Source organism: Petaurus breviceps, unplaced genomic scaffold (genome assembly GCF_028583685.1).
Source record: "Petaurus breviceps papuanus isolate PSGF00001 unplaced genomic scaffold, PetGlider_PUasm1.0 90778, whole genome shotgun sequence".
Classification (NCBI taxonomy): domain Eukaryota; kingdom Metazoa; phylum Chordata; class Mammalia; order Diprotodontia; family Petauridae; genus Petaurus; species Petaurus breviceps.
Window position 1 is genome coordinate 955,638 of NW_027187343.1, and position 25,905 is coordinate 981,542.

Sequence of the window (25,905 nt, forward strand, 5' to 3'; positions counted from 1 at the left end):
ATATATATATATATATATATATATATATATATATATATATATATATAAACAAACTCCATGCTGATTAAATAGGAAATAATTAACAGAGGGAAGGCATTAGTATTAAGAGAGGCTGGGGAAGATCATCTAATGTCTCAGCAATCTAAGTAACTCTCTGAGACTTACATTGAAGAGAAGCTTCCAGCCTATTACTAGAGGGGATTTCCATCATCTCAGAGTTCCTATTCCTATTGTTGCTTAGGTTTTTATTAGTTCATAGGCCTCTACCCAAGTTCATTGTAAGCTTTTTGAGAATGATAGATTGTGTTTTAAATTTCTTTCTCTCTCACACTATGCTGTAAAGTCATAGGATTGTAGGCAGTAGAACTGGGGTACAGACTGGGTTGGAGGGAGAGGTGGAATTTAAAGATCACCTAATCTAAGTCCCTTATTTTGCATATGAAGAAACCAAAGCCCACAGAGGAAGAGTGATCAGTCCAGGGTCACACAGCCCACATAGTAAGTGACTGATGAATATTTGTTAAAGTAGACTCATAGCTGCAGAAGGGGCCTTTAGAGTCATTAATTTACTCCAATTCTCTTGTTTTGCAGAGAGGTAATTTGTTTAAGATCATAAAGATAATTTAGGGGGATAAATGGTACTAGAACTCAAGTCTCCTAAATTCTAGTCTTGGGCTCATTCTGTTATAATACCACACTGGATATGAACCCATGGGTATGAGATATTACTGACAAAAAAACGAAGAAAAAACTCCTTACAGGATTGGGAGGGAAGGAGGGAAACAACATGGAATTTAAAATGCAACAAATAAAATAAATATAATTTTTAAAAATCTACCTATGTATAGTTGATAACATTGTTGTTATAAAGGAACCAAATGCTTTTTTAAGAGTCAAATATTAGTACCTGATTAGCATGTTACTTTGAGAACAAATCCCACTGTGGGTTTGGGTCAGATTCTAGAGCTGGACCACGTAAGCTATGGCCAGTCCAGCTCTCATGAGCTGAGTGTCAGGCCTTGATTGGGACACCTTGAAGGAATAATCTATATTCAATGATGAAAGGACCTAGTCAGTCATCAAAATTCATTTGATCATTTATTCATTTTACAATTAGTTACATGTCTATTACTGAGAAACATGGTGGTATAGTATAAATCAATGGTGTCAAACTCAAAGAAAAATTACTCAGTACGGGCAGCATATTGACTTACAAAACTGCGAGTTGGCATTATCTATGCTGTGTTGCTTTTAAATTTACTTTGTTAAACATTTATCAATTATATTTTATTCTGGTTCTGTCTGTACTGGGTAGTTTTGTGGGCCATGCTGGGAGTTTGACACCTCTGGATTACACTGGTTTTGGAATTAGAAGACCTGAATTCAAATCCTGATGCTGGCACATACCAACTGTATGGTCCTGGGCTATTCACTTAACTTTTGTGGGCATAAATTTCTTCATCTATAAAAAGGGGATTATTATACTTGTATTATCTACCTTATAGAATTGTTGGGAAGAAAATGTTTTGCAAATGTTAATTTACGTTATAAATGTAAATCAATATTATTATGTTGAAAGCATGGTGATAAAAGGAAGGGAAAGATAGGAATGTGCTAGTAAATGCTTAACAGCCAGACCTGATGGGAAAAAAATGTATGTGCACACTTTTAAGTTTGATCGGAATTATTAACACTTTCTTAAGTCTAGAGGTAACAGAGCAATAAATCAAACCCTGATTTGAAGTGATTTCTGAGGTGTAAATGTTCACAGTGAAAATTTTCAAGGCAAGCTAGAGCTGGTTCCAGCACACCTCTCAAAATAAGGCATGGTCTCTGATCTCCTGATAATTTATACACACACACACACATATATACATATGTGTATATATAATATGTGTGTCTGTGTATGTATATGTATATAAATTGTGTCTCTGTGTGTCTGTGTATGTATGTATGTATGTATATGAATATAAATTATATCTGTGTATTTATATATATTAATAAGCAGTTGTTGTTGTTGAGTCATTTCTAGTCATGCCTGACTCTTCATGACCCCATTTGGGATTTTCTTGGCAAAAATCATGGAGTGGTTTGCCATTTCCTTTTCCATCGCATTTTACAGATGAGGAAACTGAGGCAAAGAGGGTTAAGTGACTTGTCCAGGGTCACACAACTAGGAAGATGAGTCTTCCTGACTCCAGGCCCTGCACTCCATCTACCTAGCTGTCCATTAATAGGCAATACTCTACAATGAATATAAAATTGTTTGGGGGGTGGAAAAGAGACTAGACTTGTGATTTCTTAGGGGTAGGGATCTCCAGGTGAGGAAACTTCCACTACTCACTCTATAAGCTATAGTTTAAGGGAGTTAACTGGGGGCCTGAGGTTAAATGACTTGCTCAGAGTCATGTAACCTTTATGGGTCAAAGTCAGGAGGTAAATCCAGGTCTTCTTTACTCTCTCCATCATGCCACACAAAAACCACTTAATAAATATAATGTAAAGTAGAATATGGGGATCTAGGTGATTCAGTGGACAGAATGCTGTGTCTGGAGTCAGAAAGACCTGAGTTTAAATCCAGTTTAAATCTTAGATTCTTTCTAGCCATATGACTCTGGGCAAGTTGCTTAACCCTGTTTGCCTCAGTTTCTTCTTTTGTAAGATGAACTGGAGAAGGAAATGACAAACCACTCTGGTATCTTTGTCAAGAAAACCCCCAAAGGGCTCATGAAGAGTCAGACATGACTGAAAAATTACTAAACAACAACAAAATAGAACATATCAGAAGCTGAAAATATTATGCAAGTTTGGAGGAAGGAAGAATCTTTTCTCACTAGGAGATCAATGAAGATTTCATGGGAGAAGTCATTTGGGCTGAGTTTTGAAAAATTGATAGCATTTCAGAAGATAAAATGGGAAAGCTGGGAGAAGGCATTTAAGGCATGGAGAGCAAAGTATGTAAATGTTGAGAAGGGAGAAAGTACCCCCTGTATACAAGAGGTGATGAGTGGTTCAGTTTCACTGGAGAAAGGCACACGTGGTGGGGAGTAGCATCCTAACTGGCTTCCAGGGGTGTTGTAAGGTCAAATGAGACAACATTTGTAAACCACTTGGGAAGCCTTAAAGTGCTATCAAAATACTAGTTGTTGTGGTGGTGGTTGCTCGATGCTGCTGCCTTTGACCTTAAATACAGGGGGAAAGGGGTTTGGACTATGTTTAGCAGGTAGAAGATTGCTTTTGAATGGCTATGAGCAAAGCAGTTATGTGATGAGATCTCTGTACAGGGAAGTTTAATCTGACAGTGGTACAAGGGAGGGATCAAGGAAGGAAGCTGATGCAGTATTGCAGGCAGGTGGTAATAAAGAAGCAGTAGGAGTAGGGAAGGGGGAATAGATTGAGAGAGATTGCAGAGCCAGAATCCACAGGGCTTAGGAACCTACTCTAATAATTGTCCTTTGAGCTAAAAACAGGATGCAACCAGGGAGGAGGTGAGCTGAATTCTGAGTACCTGTAGCAGAATATGGTTATCTATTGTGCTGGAGAGTTCAGGGGCAGGATAAGACATGGCCTGGGGAGCATACAATTAAATCAAATTTCCTTTTATATTTTGAGTCTTGATTTAATTAATTTTCCCATCCCTGTTCCCCCTCCTCTGAAAAGTAATTCCTGGGATGAATTCCCATAGTATGTCCTGAATGGGGTAGAGATGAATTGTGATGTTTTTTGTGAACTGTCACATTGTGAATAACCAGCATCTTGATGCTTATTGGCATTATGGTCACATGTGGCCCATGAGGCTGAGGCCTAAGTTAATTTGACAGGCTTGGGAAGGGCAAAAGGGAGGGCAAGTTATTTTGTGGGCCTTAGAAAAATGGAATCTCTCAGAGACTTTTATGCCCCCTTCTCCCTCGCTGTGTGGGAGGGAATATATCTTTGTGACAGACTTTATGGTTATGGTACCGAAACTTGGGAGAGGGGGTGGTGAAAATAATCATGCCAGAGATAAGATACTTATTTTTGTACATGTCTTATTGACTGACTGAAAATCCTTTCTTCTGGATTGGGAAGTATTTTTAAGGCAGGAACTGTGTGGTCTTTTGTCTTTATCTCTCCTCCATGACTAGTATAGAACCTAGAACATAGTAGGCACTTAATAAATGTTTATTAAACCGAAACGAATTATGTGTGTGTGGATGTATGCGCTGAAGCCGCCTACATAGCTTGTCGCTAAGTACAGTATTTTGATGAGTTTCCATCACGATAAGACCTGGATGTGCAATCAGAGATTTTAGTATAAGAATACCACCTGTGTGTGTATTTCCACATTTCATCCTTGCAAACAGGAGCAAAATATTGAGTAGCTTATCCAAAAAAATCTCTACAATGCATACTAGAAGTGATGACTATATTTCAATCAATCCACCAAAAAGCATTTATTTAGAACTTATCATATGCCAGGCCCTGTGTTAGGGGTTGGGGAAACAAGGACAAAATGAAGCAGTCTCTACCCTACTGGGGAAACAATACATATACATATAGGTAAACATAAACTTGATGAAAAGGAAATACAAGTATAACTTCTGTCCCAATGCCCATTGGCATGGGGCTCTCTCCTTAGTAGTGGAGGTAAATTCCCTGTCCTGAATAAAGGATGGGGTAGAATTGGGAAGAGGGGAGAGAGTTCCAGCCTTGGCCAGCTCCCCTTTGGAGACTCATCTTCAGGTGTTGTTGGTTTCCAGCTTCAAGAGAGAAGATGGAAGAGGCCAACTCCACTTCAGCTTGTTGAAGGAAGAGACTCCGGGAAGATGAGAGTAAAAGGCTGTTTCCATCATGTCCCATTTTCCAGCTTGCTGGGAAGTCTGGCAACCTCACCTTGGGTGAGATCCAGGGCCCTCTCTGTTGGCTGAGCTGAGTGATCTCCAATGGGAGAACTCTTTCACTCTGTATTGTCTGGTACAGATTCTCCTATGTATACCTTCTCTGGTTTCTGTTTTGCTACAATTTGGATAAATGGGCCTTTTTTGCTATTCTCTATGTATGTTCATTGTGGAATTGGTATCAGGTGGGAAAGGGTTCAAGCCTTGGATATAGAGCTTGGCGTCTCTCTTCCCCCCAAAATGGCAAAGCAATAAAAATTAGATAGAACCTGATAGGGTCCTGGACCTCACCCAAGGAGACTACTCCCCAAAGTCTCTAGAGTAGCAACCTGGGAAAAGGGATATGGATGGAGACAACCTGCTCCTCTCATGTCCTCCGAGTCTTTTCCTTCAGCAACCTGAAGTAAGGTTGGTCTCTTCCATCTTCTCTCTTGAGGCTGGAAGCCAGGAGTGCCTGAATGATGAGTCCCCAGAGGGGGATTGGCCAAGGTCGGAGCTCTCTCTCTCTCTCTTACCTCTTATAGGGAGAGCATTCGTCTCTACCAATAAGGAGAGTCCTACACCAATAGGCTTTGGGACAAGGGTTGCACAAGGTAATTTTGGTGTGGAAAGGCACTAGTAGCTGGGGAAATAAGGGAAGACCTCATGTAGGAGGCAGAGCTTGAGTTAAGCATTGAAGGAAAGGTAGGGGTGAGCTTTTATCAGGTTTGAGTAAAGACACAATGGGAGTGAGTTGAGGCAGGTTCTTTTTTGCTGGATGTATTAGATTGGTAGACTACGGGGAAGCTGCAGATATAAGAATAAATGATAATAACCACTTATATGTATATAGGGCTTTAAGGCTTGCAAAGACCATTACTAATGTCTTATTTGATCAGTGTTACTGTATTTCTAGAACACAGTTGACAAAGTCCTTGTGGATAAAATGTAGCATTGTAGACTGGATACTTATATGGTTGAGTGAATTAAAAAACTGGTTGAAAACCAGTTCCCGAAGTGTGGTGACTTGGACTCAGGTAGACTTTAAGGAAGATCTGTAGTAGTGTGCTGAGGAACTCTATCTTTAGCCTTGTCATAGGTCAACGTTTTAATCTATGATTTTGTATTTTTGTCAGAAGCTTGTAAAAAATCAGAAGCTTATAGATGACACACCTGGGAGGGACAGCTAATACAGCTGATAGAATCCAAAAATATCCTGATACACTGGAATATCAGGCTGAATTTAATGAGATGAAATTTATTTTAATAGATCTGTGATATGGCTATTCCCTCCAATAATGCAGATAGCAATACATCTTTATTGTGAGTGACTTTTGTCCATGCAAATCATCTGTAGGAGATCTATCTGATATGTTGGGGACCTTCCTCTAGGTCTTTTGATATCATGTGGATACCAATGAAGCTTATTGGCTTTCCATTCTTCCCTTGATACATGCCAACTTCCTTTTCTGGACTGATTTCTCTTTGATGGTACCTTTTATGGTGTTTCTGTGGTGCAATTCTTTGTTGGTAATATGTTCTAACCCATTCAGCCCCACAACATGTCTCTAAATTGCCATTTAGATGACCTACAATTTTGATTCTTTAGGGATTTCATTTTTCCATAATTCACAGTCATATAGCATCAGTGGAAGAATATTCACTTAGTCAATCAGCCAATAAACATTTATTTAGTGCTTACTACATGCTAAGAACTGTGTTAAGCACTGGGGATACAAAGGCAGGCAAAAGATAGTCCCTGTTCTCAAGGATTTCATAGTCTAATTGGTTTTAAATTAATTGATTTTTAAAGAGATCTACCTTTGTTTCAAAGAAAACCTTGGGTTCATTAAAAACACTGCACAAACATGTATAACCTATATCAAATTGCTTACCATCTCAGGGATGGAGGAGGGAAAGGAGGGAGAGAATTTGGAACTTATTTTTTTTTAAATGAATGTTAAAAATAGTTTTTACCTGTAATTGGGGAAAATAAAATATTATTTAAATTAAAAAAACTTAAACACTGCGCATTTCCCCCAGTATGATCCTCTATGCTTTTCCTCTTCTATTCAATTCTGAGCCCTGTTCATTGTCTAAATGCAGTGTCTGTGCTAGGTATATGCACTAATGAACTGTCTCTATGGGTTGTCGCTCTAACTGCATGTCATAGAGGGAACACGAGACTCTTTATCCACATGGTTTTTCTTGTGTGGATAGTTAGACTGAACTCTTTTAAATTATTATGGGACTCATTTAGTAGGCTCTGCAGTGTTCTGGGACTTAATGCAATTAGCATATCATCTACGAAAAGAAGTTTCCTCTTTCTTCTATCATCAGTATATCTCACGCATAGGGATATATCCCAGTCCCATCCCTGAGGGCCATCTCATATGACCAATAGTTGAGAAGGGGAAAAAAAAATCAGCACAATTGATCAATACACTGAGAAAGTGCAAAAACATGTACGATGTGTAACACCTGTGAACCTCCCACCTCCACAAAGAAGTAGCCTGGAATATCTCCTCATATCTCTTCATTTGAATCCCACTTGGTCTTTATGATTTTGTTACATTTACTTGTGATTTTTTTTGGTGTGTCATTCTTGCCATTTACCTTGTGTAGTTACTTTGCATATTGCTTTCTTGGTTTTGCTTACTTCACTCTGTATCAGTTCATATAGATCTCTCCATGCTTCCAAGTATTCATCACACACATCCTTTCTCACAGCACAAGAATATTCCATTACATTCATGTGCCACAATTTGTTTAGCCACTCCCCAATCGATGAGCATCTACTTTGTTTCCAGTTCTTAGCTATGACAACAAGTATAGCTTTAAATATTTTTGGATTTATATGGGCAGTTTTTTCTTATCAGTGGCTTCCTTGAGGTATAAGTCCAGTATCAAGAGTGTCTGGCTCAAAAAGTATGGACATTTTGATCACTTTATTTGCACATTTCCAAATTACTTTCCAAAATGGTTGCATCATTTCACAACTCAACCACCATTGCATTAGTGTACTTATCTTCCCACAACCCCTTCAACATTGCCTTTTTTTGGGTCATTTTTTGCCAATTTGCAATGTGTGAGGTGAAACCTCAGGGTTGTTTTGATGTGCATTTCTCTTATTGTTAGTGATTTGGAGCATTTTAATGTGATTGTGAATATTTTGCAGTTCTTCTTTTGAGAAATTTCCTTTCACTATTTATCTACTGGGGAGAATTTAACAAATTCTTAACTGACATCTCTACTTTGCAAGGAGATCAAGTGTTTACTAGCTGAAGGAGTTTCTAGGTCCTTTGGGCTTCCTCATTATGGTGATACCTTTATATCAGAGTTATATTACCTGTGTTACCTCATTTGAACCCATAAAAGCCCTTTGAGGTAGATATCAGGTATTTTTTTTCTGCTTTTTTGGAGGGCAAGCCAAGTGGCTTGCCCAAGGTCACATGGCTAGTTTCTGTGTTAAGTGTCTGAGTCCGGATTTGAACCCAGGTCCTCCTGACTCCAGCACTGGTGCTCTATTCACTGCGCCACCTAGCCACCCCGATATTAGGTTTTTTTTTTTTAACAGATGAGGAAACTTAAGCTTATGAGTTCTCATGATCACATAGCTAGTAAGTGTCAGAGATAGGATTTAAAGTCAGGTTCAAGGCTGTCCTTGTGATGGGATGTAGCTTTTTAATCAACTGTACCAATTCTTTTATTTTCCTCATTAAAGAGATCCTGGGAATCTTCCTCCCATTTGGCTGCATCTTCCTTATATATTTTGGGTTTGTTTACAAAACAAAAGAATGTAAATATTGAAATGATTCAGTTTTTCCACTAGCATGTTGACTCATTGGTCATTAAAAGAAGAGCTCACATTTAGAAGACCAAGAGTTAAGTTAATGTTTAGAGAATGTCTAAAACTGATTCTTGGCACTCAATGTCTTTTCTGACTCCACCTCCATGATGGAGTGGAGCTGCACAAGTCATGGGGCCATTTGCATTTTTATTTAGTTCATGGATTTGGGACAGGGCCAAAAATGAGATTTAATAGATATAAATGTCAAGTCCTGTATTTCTTTAAAAAGCGAACTTTAGAAGTAGAGGATGTAGGAGACAAGGCTAGATGATCATTCTTGTGAAAAAGGTTTAGTAACTGTAGTTGACCACAAAATCAATGAATTACTGGAGGTGTTCAAGCAGAGGCCAGATGATCATTTGGAGTTAGTGGACTTGAGTTCAAATCCTGGATCTTCTGTTTATTACCTAGGGCCAGTCATTTAGCCTCCCTTTGGCCTCAGTTTCCTTATCTGTAAAATGAGAGGGTTGGAATAGACCAGAAGTTATCAGTCCACAGTGCTCCCAAATAATCAGAGATGGGAGAGGAGGGAACCAGATTAAAATGTAATTGGGAAATTTTTAATGAAATAAATAAAAATACAATAAAATAAAATATATAAATTTAAAAATGAAGTCAATATGCAATCCTCAGGGATACTTGTCTACGGAATAGAGGCACCATATCCATTGCAGTTTGATACCAGTGGACTAGATGAACTCTAAAGGCACTTTTAGCTCTGTATTCTATGATCCTTTGAATCTTAAAAAATTCATATTCTATTAACCTATTTGTATCCTTTCCCCTGAGCTAGTGACTTTATAAGAATCTTCCTTTCTTAATCTATTAGAGAGTAGGAAGGAGATTTTCTTTAGAAATCATGACATGGGATTAAGGAAGAGGACAAGAAAATTTCCTTTTCCACTTTTACCTCTTGATTTAAGCTGTTGTAATCATGCCTGTTGGCATGCCATGTTTCCATGTTTTCCCACCAGGGAGGATGCTGATTTTGTCTTAGTTTGGTTACCTTATGGTCATGAGCTATAGAGGTCAGTTTCCCTCTATAGTTCTGTAGAGGGAATGGGAATTTGAAGATCTTCCCTGCCCTTTAATAGACCTAGGAGGGAGTTTGAAGACCTCCCCTCCTTTGAAAGTAAACTCTGCCCCCAATAGGCTGAATGTAATCACATGGAGCCTGTGATGGAGGGAATTTGCTGAAGGGTGCAGTAGAGCCCACAGGAAGCTTCCCTGCTGTGAAGATAAACTCTGCCCCCTAATAGGCTAAATATAGTCACATGGAGCCTGTAGCGGGAAGAGTTTGTTGAAGGGAAACAGAGCCCACCGGAAGTTGGTGGTCAGAGCTAGCCAGATGGTGGGTGAACCAGATGAGTGTCTATCTAGGCAGTTCAGGGAAGGTATTAACAGTAGTGACATATGAGCTCTATGTTGGACTAATACTTTGCATCTTTCTGAGAATCTATTTCTAGCAATGGGATGGGAAATAGGGAAGAAGAATGGGAAAACAGGTTTCCAGTTTCTTCCTGAAACAAACCTCAGTGTGGCATCAATATTTGATTGAAATGAATTCCAATCGCACTGGATACACCAATTCAGTTGGCAGGAAAAACCCATTTATTAAGCACCTATTATGTACAGGATAGTGGGGATAGCAAAGATAGATCAAACTCTGCTCTTTCCTAGTGTTTACAATCTAAGGTGAGTGTGGGCATGCCAAAGGACGAGTGTGAAAATAATGATATTGAGGGAGTGGAATGGATGCAAATGAGAGGTGCAGGAAAGACGTATCCCAAAGCCTAACTACGAAATGGGAGAGGCTGCCATTTTGGATCATGTGTATAATTATTATATCAGGCTAGTGTGGTTAATTGAGAGTTGATCTTATTTAAAATGTGATTTCCCTACTATTGTTCTATAAGCAATGATGAAGGGTTTGGTGTCAGAGAAACTGGGGAAGACATATGAATTAATGAAAAGTGAAGTGAGGAGAACCAGAATGATACAATGATAACAATACTGTAAAGACTTGAGAACTCTGATCAACCCAATGACCAGCCACAATTCCAGAAGACTCAGTGAAACAGGCTACCCACATCCAGACAGAGAAATAATAGACTCAGAGCAGATCGAGACATATTTGTCTATATGCACATACATATACATACAATACACACCTACATCTATATACATATACATGACCAATATGGAAATTTGTTTTGCTTGACTATATATGTTTGAGGCAGCTAGGTAGCACAGTGGATAGAGTACTCAGCCTAGAGTCAGGAAGACCTGAGTTCAAATGCTGACTTTGACACTAGCTATGTGACCCTAACAAGTCACTTAACGCTGTTTGCCTCAGTTTCCTCATCTGTAAAATGAACTGGAGAAGTAAATGGCAAACCACTCCAGAGTCTTTGCCAAGAAACACCCCACCTCCCAAAGAAAGGGATCATGAAGAGTCACACACCTCAAACAACTAAACAACATTCATTTGTAACAGGCAAAAATGTTGCAGTTTCCCAATAGGCTGGAGGCTGTGCCTACATTTAGATTCCTTTGTAGTGAGCTGTGTGTCTAAATGGGGAAGGTAGAAACATTAATAGACTCCCACTGGAGCCTGTTGGGGTCTCACTGGCTGAATCGTAAGAGCACCCCAGGGAGAGCTGGAGCAGATTCTAATGTTATTGCTTAGGAGGATGTTTTTTTTTTTTCTAGTGAGTTTTCTTTCTGACCTTAGAAGCACAGAAATGTTCTTGGACAGAAATAAAAAGTAGGGGCAGCTAGGTGGCAGCTAGCTGACCCTGGAGTCAGGAGGACTTGAGTTCAAATGCAGCCTCAGACACTTGAAACACTTACTAGCTGTGTGACCTTAGGCAAGTCACTTAACCCCAATTGCCCTGCCTTCCCCCCTCCAAAAAAGACAAAAAAAAAAAGTAGTACCAAACTATGACCAAGTAGGTACAAGAAAGCTGAGCCACAGAGACTGGATGCTCTATGGGTTTCCCTGGTTCTGAAAAAGCCAAATGGATTCTTTCCAGAAATCCAGCTAGGGACAGAATCTGAAGGAGAAACAAAACAAAAAGCTGTTATCATTTAAAAAGTCCCAACGAAATAAAAGTAAATGGGTTTTTTTTGGGGGGGTATTCAGGAGGGGGTGAAGGAGACATTGCCCCAAACAGACACTTCTACTTTTAGGCAAGCCAGCTGCTCGGGGTGTAAATGCCTACCTTAGCATTTTGCAAATTATGATTTCACATGAGCCATGCTCCAAAGCTGGTGTGTACACTGTGTGTAAAAGAGGTTCTGAGTATTTTAGATCCGAGTATGTTTAAAGGGAAAGCAAATACTGAAAATAAAAGGTATTTTGGCAGGGGAGTTGGCAGGATCCCCTTATTCCCTCTGCTCACTCTCTCCAGGGACAGTGTAGTCACAGTACCTTTTCCATCCTAGCCTCTGTCTGTCTATTCCCAACTCAGTGTATCCTAACTTAGGGAAAAGAATGCTATTTTGGATTACATGTGCAATTATAATATTGTGCTATTGTGGTCAATGGAAAATTGGTCAAACTTAAAATGTGCTTTCCATAAAATGGTGCTGTAAGCAATGATGAAGGAGACGGTGTCAGGGAACTATGTGGCACAATGGTAGGCATAGTTATTGCTCAGTAAACCCTTTTAGGGGGCAGCTAGGTGACACAATGGATGGAGCACTTGGCTTGGAATCAGAAAAATCTTAGCTTAAAACCAGCCTTGGACACATTACTATCTGTGTGACCCTGGCCAAGTCACTTAACCCTGTGTGCCTTGGTTTCCTTATCTGTAAAAGGAGCCGGAGAAGGCAATGGCAAACTGCTCCAGTATCTTTGTCAAGAAAATTCCAAATAGGGTCACGAAGAGTCAGATACAAGCAAACAACAAAAACCCCTTTTGACTGATGAAATTGCCACTCCATGGTTGAGCCAATAAAAAGAAATACCTCTCCCCCACCCCTTCACAATATACATGTGCCTAGCATAGCATTGAGCACGTTACAAATGGTAAGAAATATTTGTTTTATTGAATTGGAATTGGAAGAGAGTAAATGTCCAACCTTATTTTAAAGGGGAATTGTGGAGACAAACTCAATTTTCAGTATAGAAATGGACAGTTTAATGTATGTTCCAGTCCAGTGCAAGTACGTGTGACTCACTGAATCCCTTATAATTCCTACCTCAAATGAATTCAGCAAACACCTACGATGCATTGGCTGTTTACTGGGTGCTAAAGTTACAGAGAACAAAACAAAACAATCCCTGTCCTCCAGGAGTTTACCAGGATGTTACCAGGGTTCTTATGTTCATCCCAATTGCTTCATATATTGCCAATTATCTCCCCAGGAAGATAATAAGAATGGCAACTTTCATTTGCATAATACTTTATATTTTCAAAAATGCTTTCCCATTTATGAATGCATCTTCACCACCCTGAAGCTGATAAGGCATATATCACAGAGAAATGAACCAACTTCTCTAAAGTTACAGGCAAAGGAGTAGCAAAACTGGGCCTGTTGGCAGGTCGCTTGACTTTCAGTTCACTGTTCTTTCCATTACAGGACTGAGAAGCCTTCCCCACCACCCCCTGGCATGTTCCTGACCTCCAGACTGACTGGAACTGCCCGGACAGTAGATACTGAGAGAGAAAGGCTTAGAGGATCTGAGAATGAATCATGCCTCTGCTGCCCGTATGACCTTGGGGAAGTCACATCACCTCATTGGGCCTCAGTTTTCTTATCTGAAAAATAAGGGAGTCAAACTAGATGTCCTCTAGGTTTATGATCCTCTAAGTATAAACCTTTTTAAAATATGGGGCTAAGTAACACATAATTGAGAAAATAAATTCACTGTAATAATGCATGTCAAAGCCATGTGGCTAAATGGCGGGGTGACTACAGTACAGGATTTGGAGTCCTAATCCTGCCTTAGATACTTGCTAGCTGTGTGATTCCTGGGTAAATCACTTGAACTCTTTGTGCCTTGGTTTCTTCATCTGTAAAATGGGGATTCCACAAGGTTGTTATAAGGAGCAAAGGAGTTAATATGTGCAAATCACTTTTCAAGGTTAAAAGTATTATATAAATGCTAATTATCATCATCATTATGATTAAGATTGCTGCTGCTGCTGCTGCTACTATTCTATACGATAGCTGCTACTACCACCTCCACCACTGTTACTACTACTTCCACTCTGTGTGTGTATGTGTATGTGTGTACTCAGTATGTCTGACTTCATGACCACCTTTGGGGCTTTCTTGGCAATGACACTGGAGTGGTTTGCTGTGCCCTTCTTCAGCTCATTTGACAGATGTGGAAACTGAAACAAACAGGATTCAGTGACATGTACTTGCCCAGGGTCACACAGCTAGTAAGAGCCTGAGGCCGGATTTGAACTCAGGAAAATGGTTCTTCCTGACTCCAGACCTGGAACTCTATCCACTGTTCCACGTAGCTGCTAGCAAACATCTTTTGGACGATCCCTACCATGCTGCTCCTTATTTCATTGTAAGTTAGGTTTCTCTCTCCCGATGGTGAGTTGCTTGAGGGTAGGGGAATTGCTCTATCCATCTTTTGTATCCCCTGGAGAGCCTAACAAGTGACTAGTATGAGATAGATGTTCAATGAACACTTCCGAATGATAAATTATTCAGAATTGTAGAAAATACAGATTTAGGTTTGAGTTAAGGAAAACACTTCCAAAAAGTGAAACAGGTTCTCTAATATGCAGTGATTGGAGGACTTCGTGTCAGTGATATCATAGAGGACATTCCCATTTAGGTCTAGATTGGACCAATCATAGATTCCCAAAGTGGGCGATACTGCCTCCTGGGGGTGCTGGAACTATTGGGGGGAGGTGGTAGTAGCCTTGGGTGGAATGGGGGGCATTTGAATAAAAATAAGGGGGTGGGAGCAGCTAGGTGACATGGTGAATAGAGCACTGGCCCTAGAGTCAGAAGGACCTGAGTTCAAATTCAGCCTCAGACACTTGAGACACTTACTAGCTGTGTGACCTTGGGCAAGTCACTTAATCCCAATTGCCCTGCCTTCCCCCCTCCAAAAAAAAAGATAAGGGGGTGGTGGAAGCATAAGGAAAGAAGAAAATTTTGAAAAACCATTTATACATGTTTCATCTGTTGTGTAAGAGAGTTAAAGTCATAGTGATTACATTATTTTCCAAATAAACCCACAAAACACAAGTTATAACCAATCAGTGGTCAAGGCCACTGACAGGTCTTAACAAGTAAGTGTTAGCAAACGAGAGTGTCATGAATTGTCAGGAAGGATGTATGGGCAGGAATATGTGAATGTAATGAGTTGTTTATAAAATGATAATGTATGGTTACATGATACAATATTGCACCATCAACATTTCAATGCAGGAAAACCCCCACAAATTTACAAGAAATTTTAAAATTTAAGATGCATCTGACTTTTTTGGAAATGATGCAAATTAAAAAAAAAACCATTAAAGGGTTAAAGAAAGTAGATTTCCAGGAGGGGTGCTGAGTAATATTTTTTTTAAGGGGTCAGTAGGCCAAATAAGTTTGGGAACCTCTGGACTAGATGATGGCAGAGGTCCCTTCCTCCTCTGAGATTCTGTGATTATATCTCTGTTGTCTGTAGTGGTTCACAGATTGGTCCATTCAATTCAGGGCATGGAGCCAATTGGCATGTAAGAGCTGAGTTCCTTCATTGCACATGTGAGCTGGTCAAAGACTGTCAAGCCAGCTGCTCTAGTCTGCTTCTCTGTACACTAGCCATCCACCCCATAAGTTCCATTTCCTTGATGACTCTTAAAAATCTGCCTATGAAGAAGACTTTGAACTCTTTTTTGCCTGGCTGCTTGTAGGTTTTTTTTTTGGTCTCTGATCTAGAAGCTCTGGATTTGGAATATGACATTTCTTGGTGTTTTCATTGTGACAGTTTTTCTCAGGAGGTGACAGTGGATTCTTTAGTTTTTTACTTTGCCCTCTGGTTCTATTTGATCTGAGACATTTTAATTAATGCTTCCCTGATGTATGGTACCCAGCTTTTTTTGTTTGGATATGGTTTTTCATTTCTCTTCAATATTTCTTCCAGATCAGTTGTTTTTGGTAGCTTTAAACCTTATGTTTTTTTCAATCTTTTGATTTTATTCTAATATTTCTTTTCATCTTATGGATCATTGAGCTCTGTGGACTCCATTTTAATTTCTCTCTCTTTCTATTTCTCTCCCTTCCTTCCTTCCTTCCTTCCTTCCTTCCTTCCTTCCTTCCTTCCTTCCTTCCTTCCTTCCTTCCTTCCTTCCCTCCCTCCCTCCCCCCCCCCCCCCCCCCCTCTCTCTCCCTCCCTTCCTTTGTTTGAGGTAATCGGGGTTAAATGACTTGTCCAGAGTCACACAGCTTGTGTCTGAAGCTAGATTTGAACTCAGGTCCTCCTAATTTCAGGGCTGGTGCTCTATCCCCTGTACCACCTAGCTGCCTCCGAACCATAGGCTTTGGGAGCCTCTGGGGCATCTCATAGGGGTGCTCATAGATTCTGGTTTCTCTTGGGACCCTTTTCTCATGACCCACAGGATTCTGACATTATTTTTGTGCAGTCATGAATTAGTTGAAAGAATATGTTACTGTATCTCTTTGGATTTCCTGATCATTATTTGACCTGGTGCCCTTTTTAGACTTTTGTTGGAGTACATGTGGAAGAGATGATCATCGACCTTGACATTATCTTAAGTAAAAGTCTCCCAGTGCTTGTTCTGCCTACCCTACCCTACACCCAAGAGTAGCCTGGGGTGAAAGAATTAATGTTTCTTTTACAGAGGGACCTGGCTTCCTATGTGAGGATTGGAGTATGTGAGGGTGACAATCAGATTCATTGTTTCTTTTATTCACCCCAGGTGAGGCAGGACTCTAATGTTTCTGTGTACACAATAAACATTTAATAAATGTTTGTTGAATGAATGCATGAAGAAATGAATGGACTGTTATTGCTCAAGAAAGGACATGTCTCTTGACTCCCTCTACATGGTGCTGGCCAGTCAGGAGAAAGCAAGGCTAACCAACCACTTGCAAGCATGCCAAATGCACGCCAAAAGGCGTGTTGGGCAAAGTTAAAAAAAAAAAACCTGGAAAGATAAAAATTACGAGGGGAAAAATTCCCAGGATTCTAGCTCTCCTTTCTTCCAGCTTTCCTAGGAGGCTCCTCAGGAAGAACTCCTGAGCTAACGTTGTCATCAGAACACGTTTTCCACAAAATGTTGTTTAACTCGTGTTCTGTTTTGTGGTTAGGTCAGAGAGATGGGATTCAGCACTCCTCAGTTCTGTTCATTACAACTTCACCCACTCTATGGCTACACATCACTCTGTATGCTTCTGTTTCTTCATTTAGACTATTTTTCTTTCCACCAGACTTGCCTATATTAATGACATTTCTCCTCCCCCCACCCTGCCCTCCACCCACTCATTTCCTAATCCAAGTAGAATGTAAGTATCTTGAAGTTAGACACTTTTTCATCTATGTCTTTGTATCTCCTGCACCTTGGGCATGACAGGCTCATCAAAAGATTTTTGAGTGGTCTATGAACAGAGACCATCAAGGCTGGCAGGGATCTTCTAGGTCAGAACACTTGTTCTTCAGATGAGGAAGCCCAGGCCCAGAGAACTGAAGTGATCTGCTCAAGGTCACACAAGTAGTAAGAATCAGAGCATGGCATTCAAACCCAGGTGCTCTGACTCCAAATTTAACACTTTTTCCATTACACCAGACTGATGTCTTGGGATGCTAGGTGTTTGTTAAGTAATGTGTCTGGAGTGTGTACAGCTTCTGAATTGAAGATACACTTACTATCTTTAGTTAAGTCCCTGTGTAAATTATGGAGATAAAACAATTAGGGAGGCAGCATTGGAAAATGGAAAGAGTGATGCATCTGGAATCAGAATCCCTGGGGATCAAAACCAGGCTCTGCCACTTAGCCCCTGTGAAACCTTGTATGAATTTCTTTCCCTCTCTGGGCCTCAGTTTCCCCATTTGGAAAATAAGGGGTTGGGACTAGATGATTTCTAAGATCCCTTCCAGCTCTGAATCTGATCCTAATTAGAGCAGGTTCCTAGCACAGTTCCCCTTGCTTACTTCTAATCTCAGCTCAAATCCCACCTTCTGCAGCAGGCTGGCCTTTGCTGATTTTATCCTCCTTCCATCTAATTGCTAGAGCCTTCCTCTCTGACATTACCTGTTGCTTCACCCATAGAATGTTATCACCCTGAGGGCGGGGCTGTTTTTGCCATTCTCTGTATCCCCAGTGCTTAACATAGAGCCTGTTACATGGTAAGCACTTCATGGTTCCTTTTTAAATTATTTTTAGCTTCTCAAGAGCCCCATAAAGCAGCATGTTTAACCAGATATAATTAAAACTTTTTTTTTTTTTAAAGAAATGCAGTGTTTGAACTTGCAACACCAGAAATGAAAACAAGCTTTGGGGTAACCCGAAGCAATGGTTTCCTGGTTCTGACATGCCTGGGAATCCTGGCCAGCAGAAGCATATTCTTTGGCTTGCAGTTTATCTCGTCCACCCCTCTCCTCCCAACAAGTGTACCTTGGTTTCTTATAGTCTTAAGTCTTGGAAGTTCTGGAACAGTAAGCCCTGGAAGCCAGCACTTCCTGCCATCTGAAAAGCGTGGGATTCCAGCTTCCAAATGGCACACAGCATCGTGAGAGATCAGCTTCTGAAATGGAGGGGCTGGGGGTGGGGGTGGGAGTTGGGGGGAGGGGAGGGATGGGAGGCTCCCATGAAGGTGCTGAGCCAGGCTCTCCCCAAATTAATGTTTTCAGAGCTAGGAGTCCTCTTTTCTGTTTTTCTTTCCTATTCTGTCTTCTCTCTCTCTCTCTGTCTCTCTCTGTCTCTCTCTCTCTGTCTCTGTCTCTGTCTGTCTCTCTCTCTGTCTCTGTCTCTCTCTCTGTCTCTGTCTCTCTCTCTGTCTCTGTCTCTCTCTCTTCCCGTTCCCTCTCCCTCCTTGCAAACGTGGCATGTTCACCCAAACTCTTCAGGCATAATCCCTTTCCATTTGCATTTACCTCTTCTCTCTGGCAGCTCCTTTACCCCTCTGTTCTGGGCAATCCTGATGCCAAGAACATTTTCTGCTTTTTTCCCCTCTGCTATGCAATTATCTTTCTTCTTTCTCAGACCACATACCCATCATTTCCCCTGCTCTCATTGACTTGTCTTTCACCTGTTTACTCCATTGTTAGTATGTTGGTCCTTATCAGAGGCAGTCAAGTTCACCAGATATGGAACATTGCAGGATAAAAATCCCCACCTTTGGGGTAGCTGACCACTTTTTGCTAAACTTTGTTTCAAATTTTTTGATTCCATATACAGCAGATAATCTTCATGTCTCTGTCTGTCTCCTTCCCTACCACCAGTCCGTTCATTTTAAGTCAATTCAGTTGGACAGACATTTATCAAACACCTATTATGTTCCAGACACTGTACTGTCTTTCTGGGAACACAAAGACAAAAATGAAACAATCCCTGCCCTCAAAAAACTTACACTCTATGGAGGGAAAAGTGCCTACAGAGATGTAAATATTAAATATATACAGTGATTTCAAGAGGGAGAAAATATTCTTAATTGGAGGGAAGGAATCAGGAAAGGACTCTTATAGAAGGTGGTTAATGAACTGTGCTTTGATAGGAAGCTAAAGATACTGTGAGTTGGTGAGGGAAAAGTGCGTTGTTGACATAAGACCCTGAAGGGTTGTTCCTCATTTGTTTTCAAGAACCAATGACATCACAGGGTGAACATCAGGTAAAGACAACAGCCAATTTTACTGGAAAGGAAAGTATGCAAAAAGAAATAATATGGAGTAAGCCTTAAGAGCTTTGGGAGCCAGATTACAAAAGGCTTCAATGCCAAGCTAAGGATTTTTCAGAGGCAACATTTCAGATATTTCAGAGGCAATAGGAAGCCATGGAAGATTTTTGAATAGGGGAATAGCATGGTCATATCTGTGTAGGTCAGGTCTCAGAAAATACTTTGAGGTGTAGCTCCACCCTCAGATAAGACATCTAGGACTGGATATGAAATAAGGAAGACCAAGTAGAATCCCACTTTGGGAATTTACTGGCTATATGACCCTGGATAAGTCACTTAAGGGGCAGTCAGGTGGCAAAGTGGATAGAGTGCCAGGCCTGGAGTCAGGAAGACTCATCTTCATGAGTTCAAATCTGGCCTCAGATACTTACTAGCTGTGTGACCCTGGGCAAGTCACTTAAGCTCTTTGGAGCAGTGACATTGCTGAACTGTGTCATCTGTTAAATGAGAAGGCTCAGAGATACTTTGAAATCTCTTCCACTTCTAAATCTATGATCCTATGATTTTTTCCTCTCCAGCCCCTATTCCAGAACCTTCATCTATTAGTTGTGCTTTCAGAACTCAAGTACCCTGGATGAACTCAAAAAGTTTTCACCCTTCTACTTCCTTTACTTTCCACTTTTTACTGAAAAACAAACTTTTGGGTGAAATTTATGTTGCCATCCTGTTTAAGGTACCATAATAATTTCAAAAAAGATATGATTTTTCTTCCTTCTTTACTTCTATAACAGTTCTACTTTGAAAAATACAGCATTGACCCTGCAGCCCATCTTCCTGATGAAACATGAATTCACTATTTTATGTGCTCATCATGTCAAACTCTGAGCCATTAATACTGGCCAAAATTATATATTTTTATTATTCTAGGTCAATATACTTGAACTCAGAGAATTGGAGCTAGAAGAACTTATAGAGATTTCCTAGTCCTTGTATTTCTTCAGTCCCTTCAGTTGTGTCCATTTTTCATGACCCCATCTGGGGTTTTCTTAGTAAAGATACTGGAGTGATTTGTCATTTCCTTCTCCAGCTCATTTTATGAATGAGGAAACTGAGGCAAACAGGGTTAAGTGACTTGCCCAGGGTCACACAGCTAGCAAGTGGCTGAAGTCAGATTTGAACTCATGAAGATGAGTCTTCCTGACTCCAGGCCTGGCACTCTATACACTGCACCACCTAGCTGCCCTTTCCTAGTTCAAACCTTTTCATTTTACAGATGAGGAAACTGCAATTCTGAGAGAAAAAGTGCTTGTCCAAGGTCACACGGATGATGTCAGAGCAGTGCCTCAGTCCTTCTCTAACCAACTGCTTATCTTTTTACTTTCATCTCATACTGGACATCAGGACCAGTGTACAGATTAAAGTGTCAATTGCATGGTTTGTTTTTCCCTATACTCCCTCAAAAAGTTTTTGGACTTAAAAAAAAGACCATTTCTTTGTTTTCGCAAAGCAAACATGACATTCCCACTGTACTTCTAAGAACCTCTAAAAAGACACTCTCACCTTGGGCCTCAACCCCTTGAAGGCTGCTTTGCTCTGGTCATATCAATTACATTGGGGGAGGGGAAAAATAAAATGATCCCCGGTTCTGAATCTCAAAAATTGCTTTCCCTCTTACATGAATGTGGATGCTGACTTCTGGGAAGCTGGTTTTATAATAGAGATTCATCCAGGCTAAATCACAGTAGCAGAAGCTTATGCAACTGCTGAAAATCTATGAGTTAAAAATGGACTAGTCTTGCAGAGTGAGGAAGGTAATAATATCATTGATGTGAAAATAGAAAGTAAGAAGTTAGTATAACAGCAATTCAGCCTCTTACCTTCTCTTTGTGCACCAGGCAAATGAGGTGCCCCTCTACGGTTTAATCCAAAGTGCAGGCTCTCATTGGTGAAATCAAGCTCTGCTTTTGTAAATGTAACCCTATGCCCCAACTAGTCTGGGGGTGAAATCCTCTGGCAGAGACATTTCTCTATTGTGTCACGAAATGTATTTTGTGTTTTTTGAAATCTGTATGTTCAATGTGCTCATAAAAGAACAGATTTTGGATTTTATAAGTGGGTTTTGTTAATTTGCTATTTTTAAAATACTTGTGAGACCTTTGCAGTTGCCATGGTGATGTAATTTCCATAAACATGATTTTTGTGTGGCTTTTTTGCACATTGAATGCTGTAGTTGATATGCAGTGCTGGGGGGGGGAGTAGGTGGTGAATTTGGCAGTCACACTATTGCTGCTCCCCTAAAATTCTGCAGATCCAATTCCAAGAATTGGAGTGATTGCAAAGATTCAGATTTCTAAAGGATGCAAGTTACACGGGAGATCCCTGGAATCTTGGAACTGGGGAAGGCTCAGGGGATGGATCAAGGTAGCCCAGCCTTCTCCCTTGGTGTCAACATATTTGCACATGAGTTTCAGGGATTCGATCAGTGCGAGAGTAGACCTGGTTTGCCATCAGATGGAACTTCCCAACCCTCCTCTGACAACTTTCCACCTTCGGCAGCTTTAAAAGCTTCACTGAGTAGAACCTTTGGAGGTTGAGACCCCGAAGGGGTGACTGACAGCAGAGGAACTATGGGGACTCTTTCCGCTGGGCAAATTATGTGTTCAGCACCATGCTGAGCAGCACCTTACCGAACTGGGTGATTAGACGCCAATGAGGGGGTTTGAATCACCCAGAATTATGAATCATAAGGAATTATGAATTACTAGAAAACCACTGTGTTGACTGTTATTATTTATGTAGTGTTGGGAATGCAGATGGGGCCATTCGGGAGGAGGAATGCCAGACTCCCAGTCTACACGTTTAACCTCTATTTCTTAACTGTCAAACTTGCCATCTTTAGGATGGAAGGTGGGGCTGTTGTGCATGTATTTGTGTGTGTGTGTGTTTGAGGATATACATGCATGCTCACAATATAGACATATCTGAAAATTTTCAAAAGTTAAAAACACAATTGTTGTTCCCCATGCTGGCTATGTGCTTCTCTCTTTCTCAGCACACAGGCATACAGGGAAAAGATTGCATATATATCATTGACAGATGCTGCTATTATTACTGACTTGTGTTTTTGCTAAGAGTGTTGTTCAAAAAACACACATATACACACACACGCTGAGGAAGAAAGAGAAAAAGAAGGTATTTTGTCCCTGTCAAGTGTTGTATACCTGGAGGCAGGGCCAACCTTCTCCAGAACACGACCTGTGGCCTGTAGCCCTGCTTCATGTTAGGGAAGAGAGTGCTGAGTAGTCACTTGCTGCCCCTGGAAATATTCCCCACTGGTTTCAAGTAGGTTGTCTGAACCTCAGCTAAGTGAGACTTCTTTAGAAGCTCAGGCCTGATGAAAACTTACAGCAATTCCTTGGGATATCCACAGGAGAGCAGGAAGGAGAAAGAAAACTACTTTTAAAATTTAACAACTGTCAATAAAATAAAATAAAAAAACGAATGTTCAAAACATTGGGCGATTGTCAACCAAAGCCCTAGCCTTTAACAAGGTAGAACTAGAACCCAAACAATTAGTAAGCAATCAAGCAAAGATATTTGTGTTTTTTCTCTATTTTTAAAAAAAGTCTCCTGTACTCCATTTCAAGAAATCATAAATGAAAACTGTTTAGAGGACAAAGTAAAATTCTGGAGGATCTATTTATCATCTTCTATGAGAAATCCGCCCCCCCCCCAAAAGTCCCAATAATGTTGTAGTCAAAATCAAGAGCTTCCATTTCCAAGAAAAAAAAATATTACAAGCAGTCAAAAAAAAGAGGTCAAATATCAAGGAACCATAGTCATGATCACACAAAACCTGGCAGTCTGTTATAATTGAGAGAATATCTTGGGACACCATATTCTTAAAGGCAAAAGGTATAGGCTTCATCCAAGAATCACTTTACAAAGCTGAGTAAAATTCCATAGAGAAAGATATACACCTTTAATGGGACAGAGAATTTTCAATTATTTCTGGTGAAAAGACCAGAACTGAGTAGAAACTTTGACTACAAACACAAAAGTCAAGAGAAACCTAGAAAGGCAAATTTATTTGAGCATTTGGAAGGGAGTCTAAGACACTGTCATGCTTACATTCTCAAAGGAGCAGAAATAAGTGACTTCAGATCTTGAATGTCTTTGAAAGTTATTGAGGAAGTTAAACAAGAAAAAAGAGGAGGGGAGGTGGAGGGAAAAGAAAAGGAAGGGTAGAAGGAATATACTAGTATAGAAAGGAAGAAAAAGGAGGTTGAACTTGTTATTTTTCATAATTTTGGTATGTGAGAAGAGTATATAAACATGGAAGAAGGGGTAGGAAGAGTGGACATCTGGTGAATCTCATACTGAATCAAAGGAGGATTGAACATATACATGCTACACACACACACACACACACACACACACACAATTAGGTGTAGAAATACATCAGACTTGACAGGGAAATAGGTGGGGATGGGATGGGAGCAGTTAAGAGGAAGGATAATCCTGGGAAGAGAATAGTCATAAGAAAAACAAACTTTCTGATCATGAAGAAGGGATGAAAGGATAGAAGAAAAGAAACTAACTGGAAACTAGGGGAATACTTATCAATTGTTGAATGGTTGAACAAATTGTGGTATATAGACATAATGAATTATTGTACCATAAGAAACATCAAAAGAGATGTTTTCAGAGACTACTAGAAAGTATGAATTGAAATAGAGTGATTAGAGCAGAATAAGAAGAATAATTTATACAATAAGCCATATTGTGAAAACAAACAAAAACCAAACCCAACTTTGAAAGACTTAAGAACTCTGATCAAAGTAGTGACTCAACATATCTTCAGAGATGATAAAGCATGTTACCTACCTACTGACAGAAAGCTAACAGACTCAAGGTGTAGAGAAAGACTTGTTCTCCCTCTGGAGACATGGTCAAGGCTTGAGTTTATTTTGCCTGACTATGCTTATTTGTTATGAGGATTTTTTCCTTTTTTTTAAGGTGGGTGGAAGTATATCAATGGTAATGCCAAAAATCACAGAAGAGAACACAAGGATGTTCAAAAGGAAGCAGAGGAAAACAGGATAGCTTTGAAAGTGACATGTTATAGTGAATGTCTTCTCTCTACTACTGGGGTGGCCAATATTAGTGGATCACTTGAGCCTGGGAATTCTGATCTGCAGTGTCTAAAGACAGTCTGGTGTCTGTACTAAGTCTGGCACCAATAGGGTAACCTCCAGAAGCAGTGGATCACTAGGCTAGCTAAGGAAGGGAGAACTGGCCTAGACTGGAAACAGAATCACTTAAAACTCTGCAGATCAGTAATGGATAGCTTCTGTACTTCTGATCTTGATGACATAGGGAGACATGGGAGGGAGAAAGAAAGAAAAGAAGGAAGGAAGGAAGAAAAAAGAAAGAAGGAAGGAAAAGTAAGGAAAGAAAAAAGGAAGAGGGAGGGATGAAAAAAGAAATAGAGGAGGGAGAAAGGAAGGAGAGAGGAAGGAAAGGAGGAAGGGAAGGAGGAAGGAAAAGAAAGAAAGAGAAAGAAAAATTTGTATTTATTATGTACTATTAAAAAGAATAAGATTCCTAGTTTCATAAACAGTCCTCTTTATGCATTCTGCTTTGTTTATAGAAAGTTCATTAAGTTTGGAATTTTTAATAACTGAAAAAAGATTTCATTCTGAAGCACCTCACAGAGTTCTTTCCACATTTCCTTATATTTGCATTATTTTATGGCACTATAGTATAATATTGACATTAATATGCCATCATTCACTTAGCTAGGGTAAGGTATCTTATCATATCAACAGTAACATTTTAGATTTGAACTATACTTGCCATCTTTGAAACTCAAAAGACTTTCCCCTAAGAAAGCCCTGGGAAAGGAACTATTGGCCAGGGATTGTTCTACTCATTATCTGGTGAGGGCAACTGAGAGACAAACAGCATATAGTGTGAATTAGCATCAGATCTGCTCTGAGACCTCTCAAGGAGGCACACATGTTTTTAGCCTCAGTAGTGGATTGTGTGGGAAGGCAGGAAGGGAGAAAAGGAGGTGATCAGTGCAGTAGAAAAAGAGCTGGTTTTCAAAATCAGAGGGCTTGAGTTCATATCCCAGAGTCACTTAACTCCTTGGACCCCGATTTCCTCATTTGGGAAATGAAAAGGTTGTGCTAGATGGCCTCTGTGGTCTCTTTCAGCTCTAGATCTAAAGATCTTATAAGCTATTTCAAAATGCTGGTTCTGGCTTGTATTCATTGTCTAATTTTTGTAAAATGAGGTTAGACTAGATGAACTCTGAAGACTCTTCCAGCTTTTTTTTTAGTTATTAAATTTAGCTTTTTAATGTCACAGGAATAA

At 40.1% G+C, this 25,905-nt stretch overlaps 1 protein-coding gene across 1 annotated transcript in view; it reads left to right on the forward strand.

Moving 5' to 3' along the window:
- STUM (stum, mechanosensory transduction mediator homolog) overlaps positions 1 to 25,905 on the forward strand; it is a 78,929-nt gene that overhangs the window by 5,522 nt on the left and 47,502 nt on the right. The gene's annotated exons all lie outside the window — the stretch shown is intronic.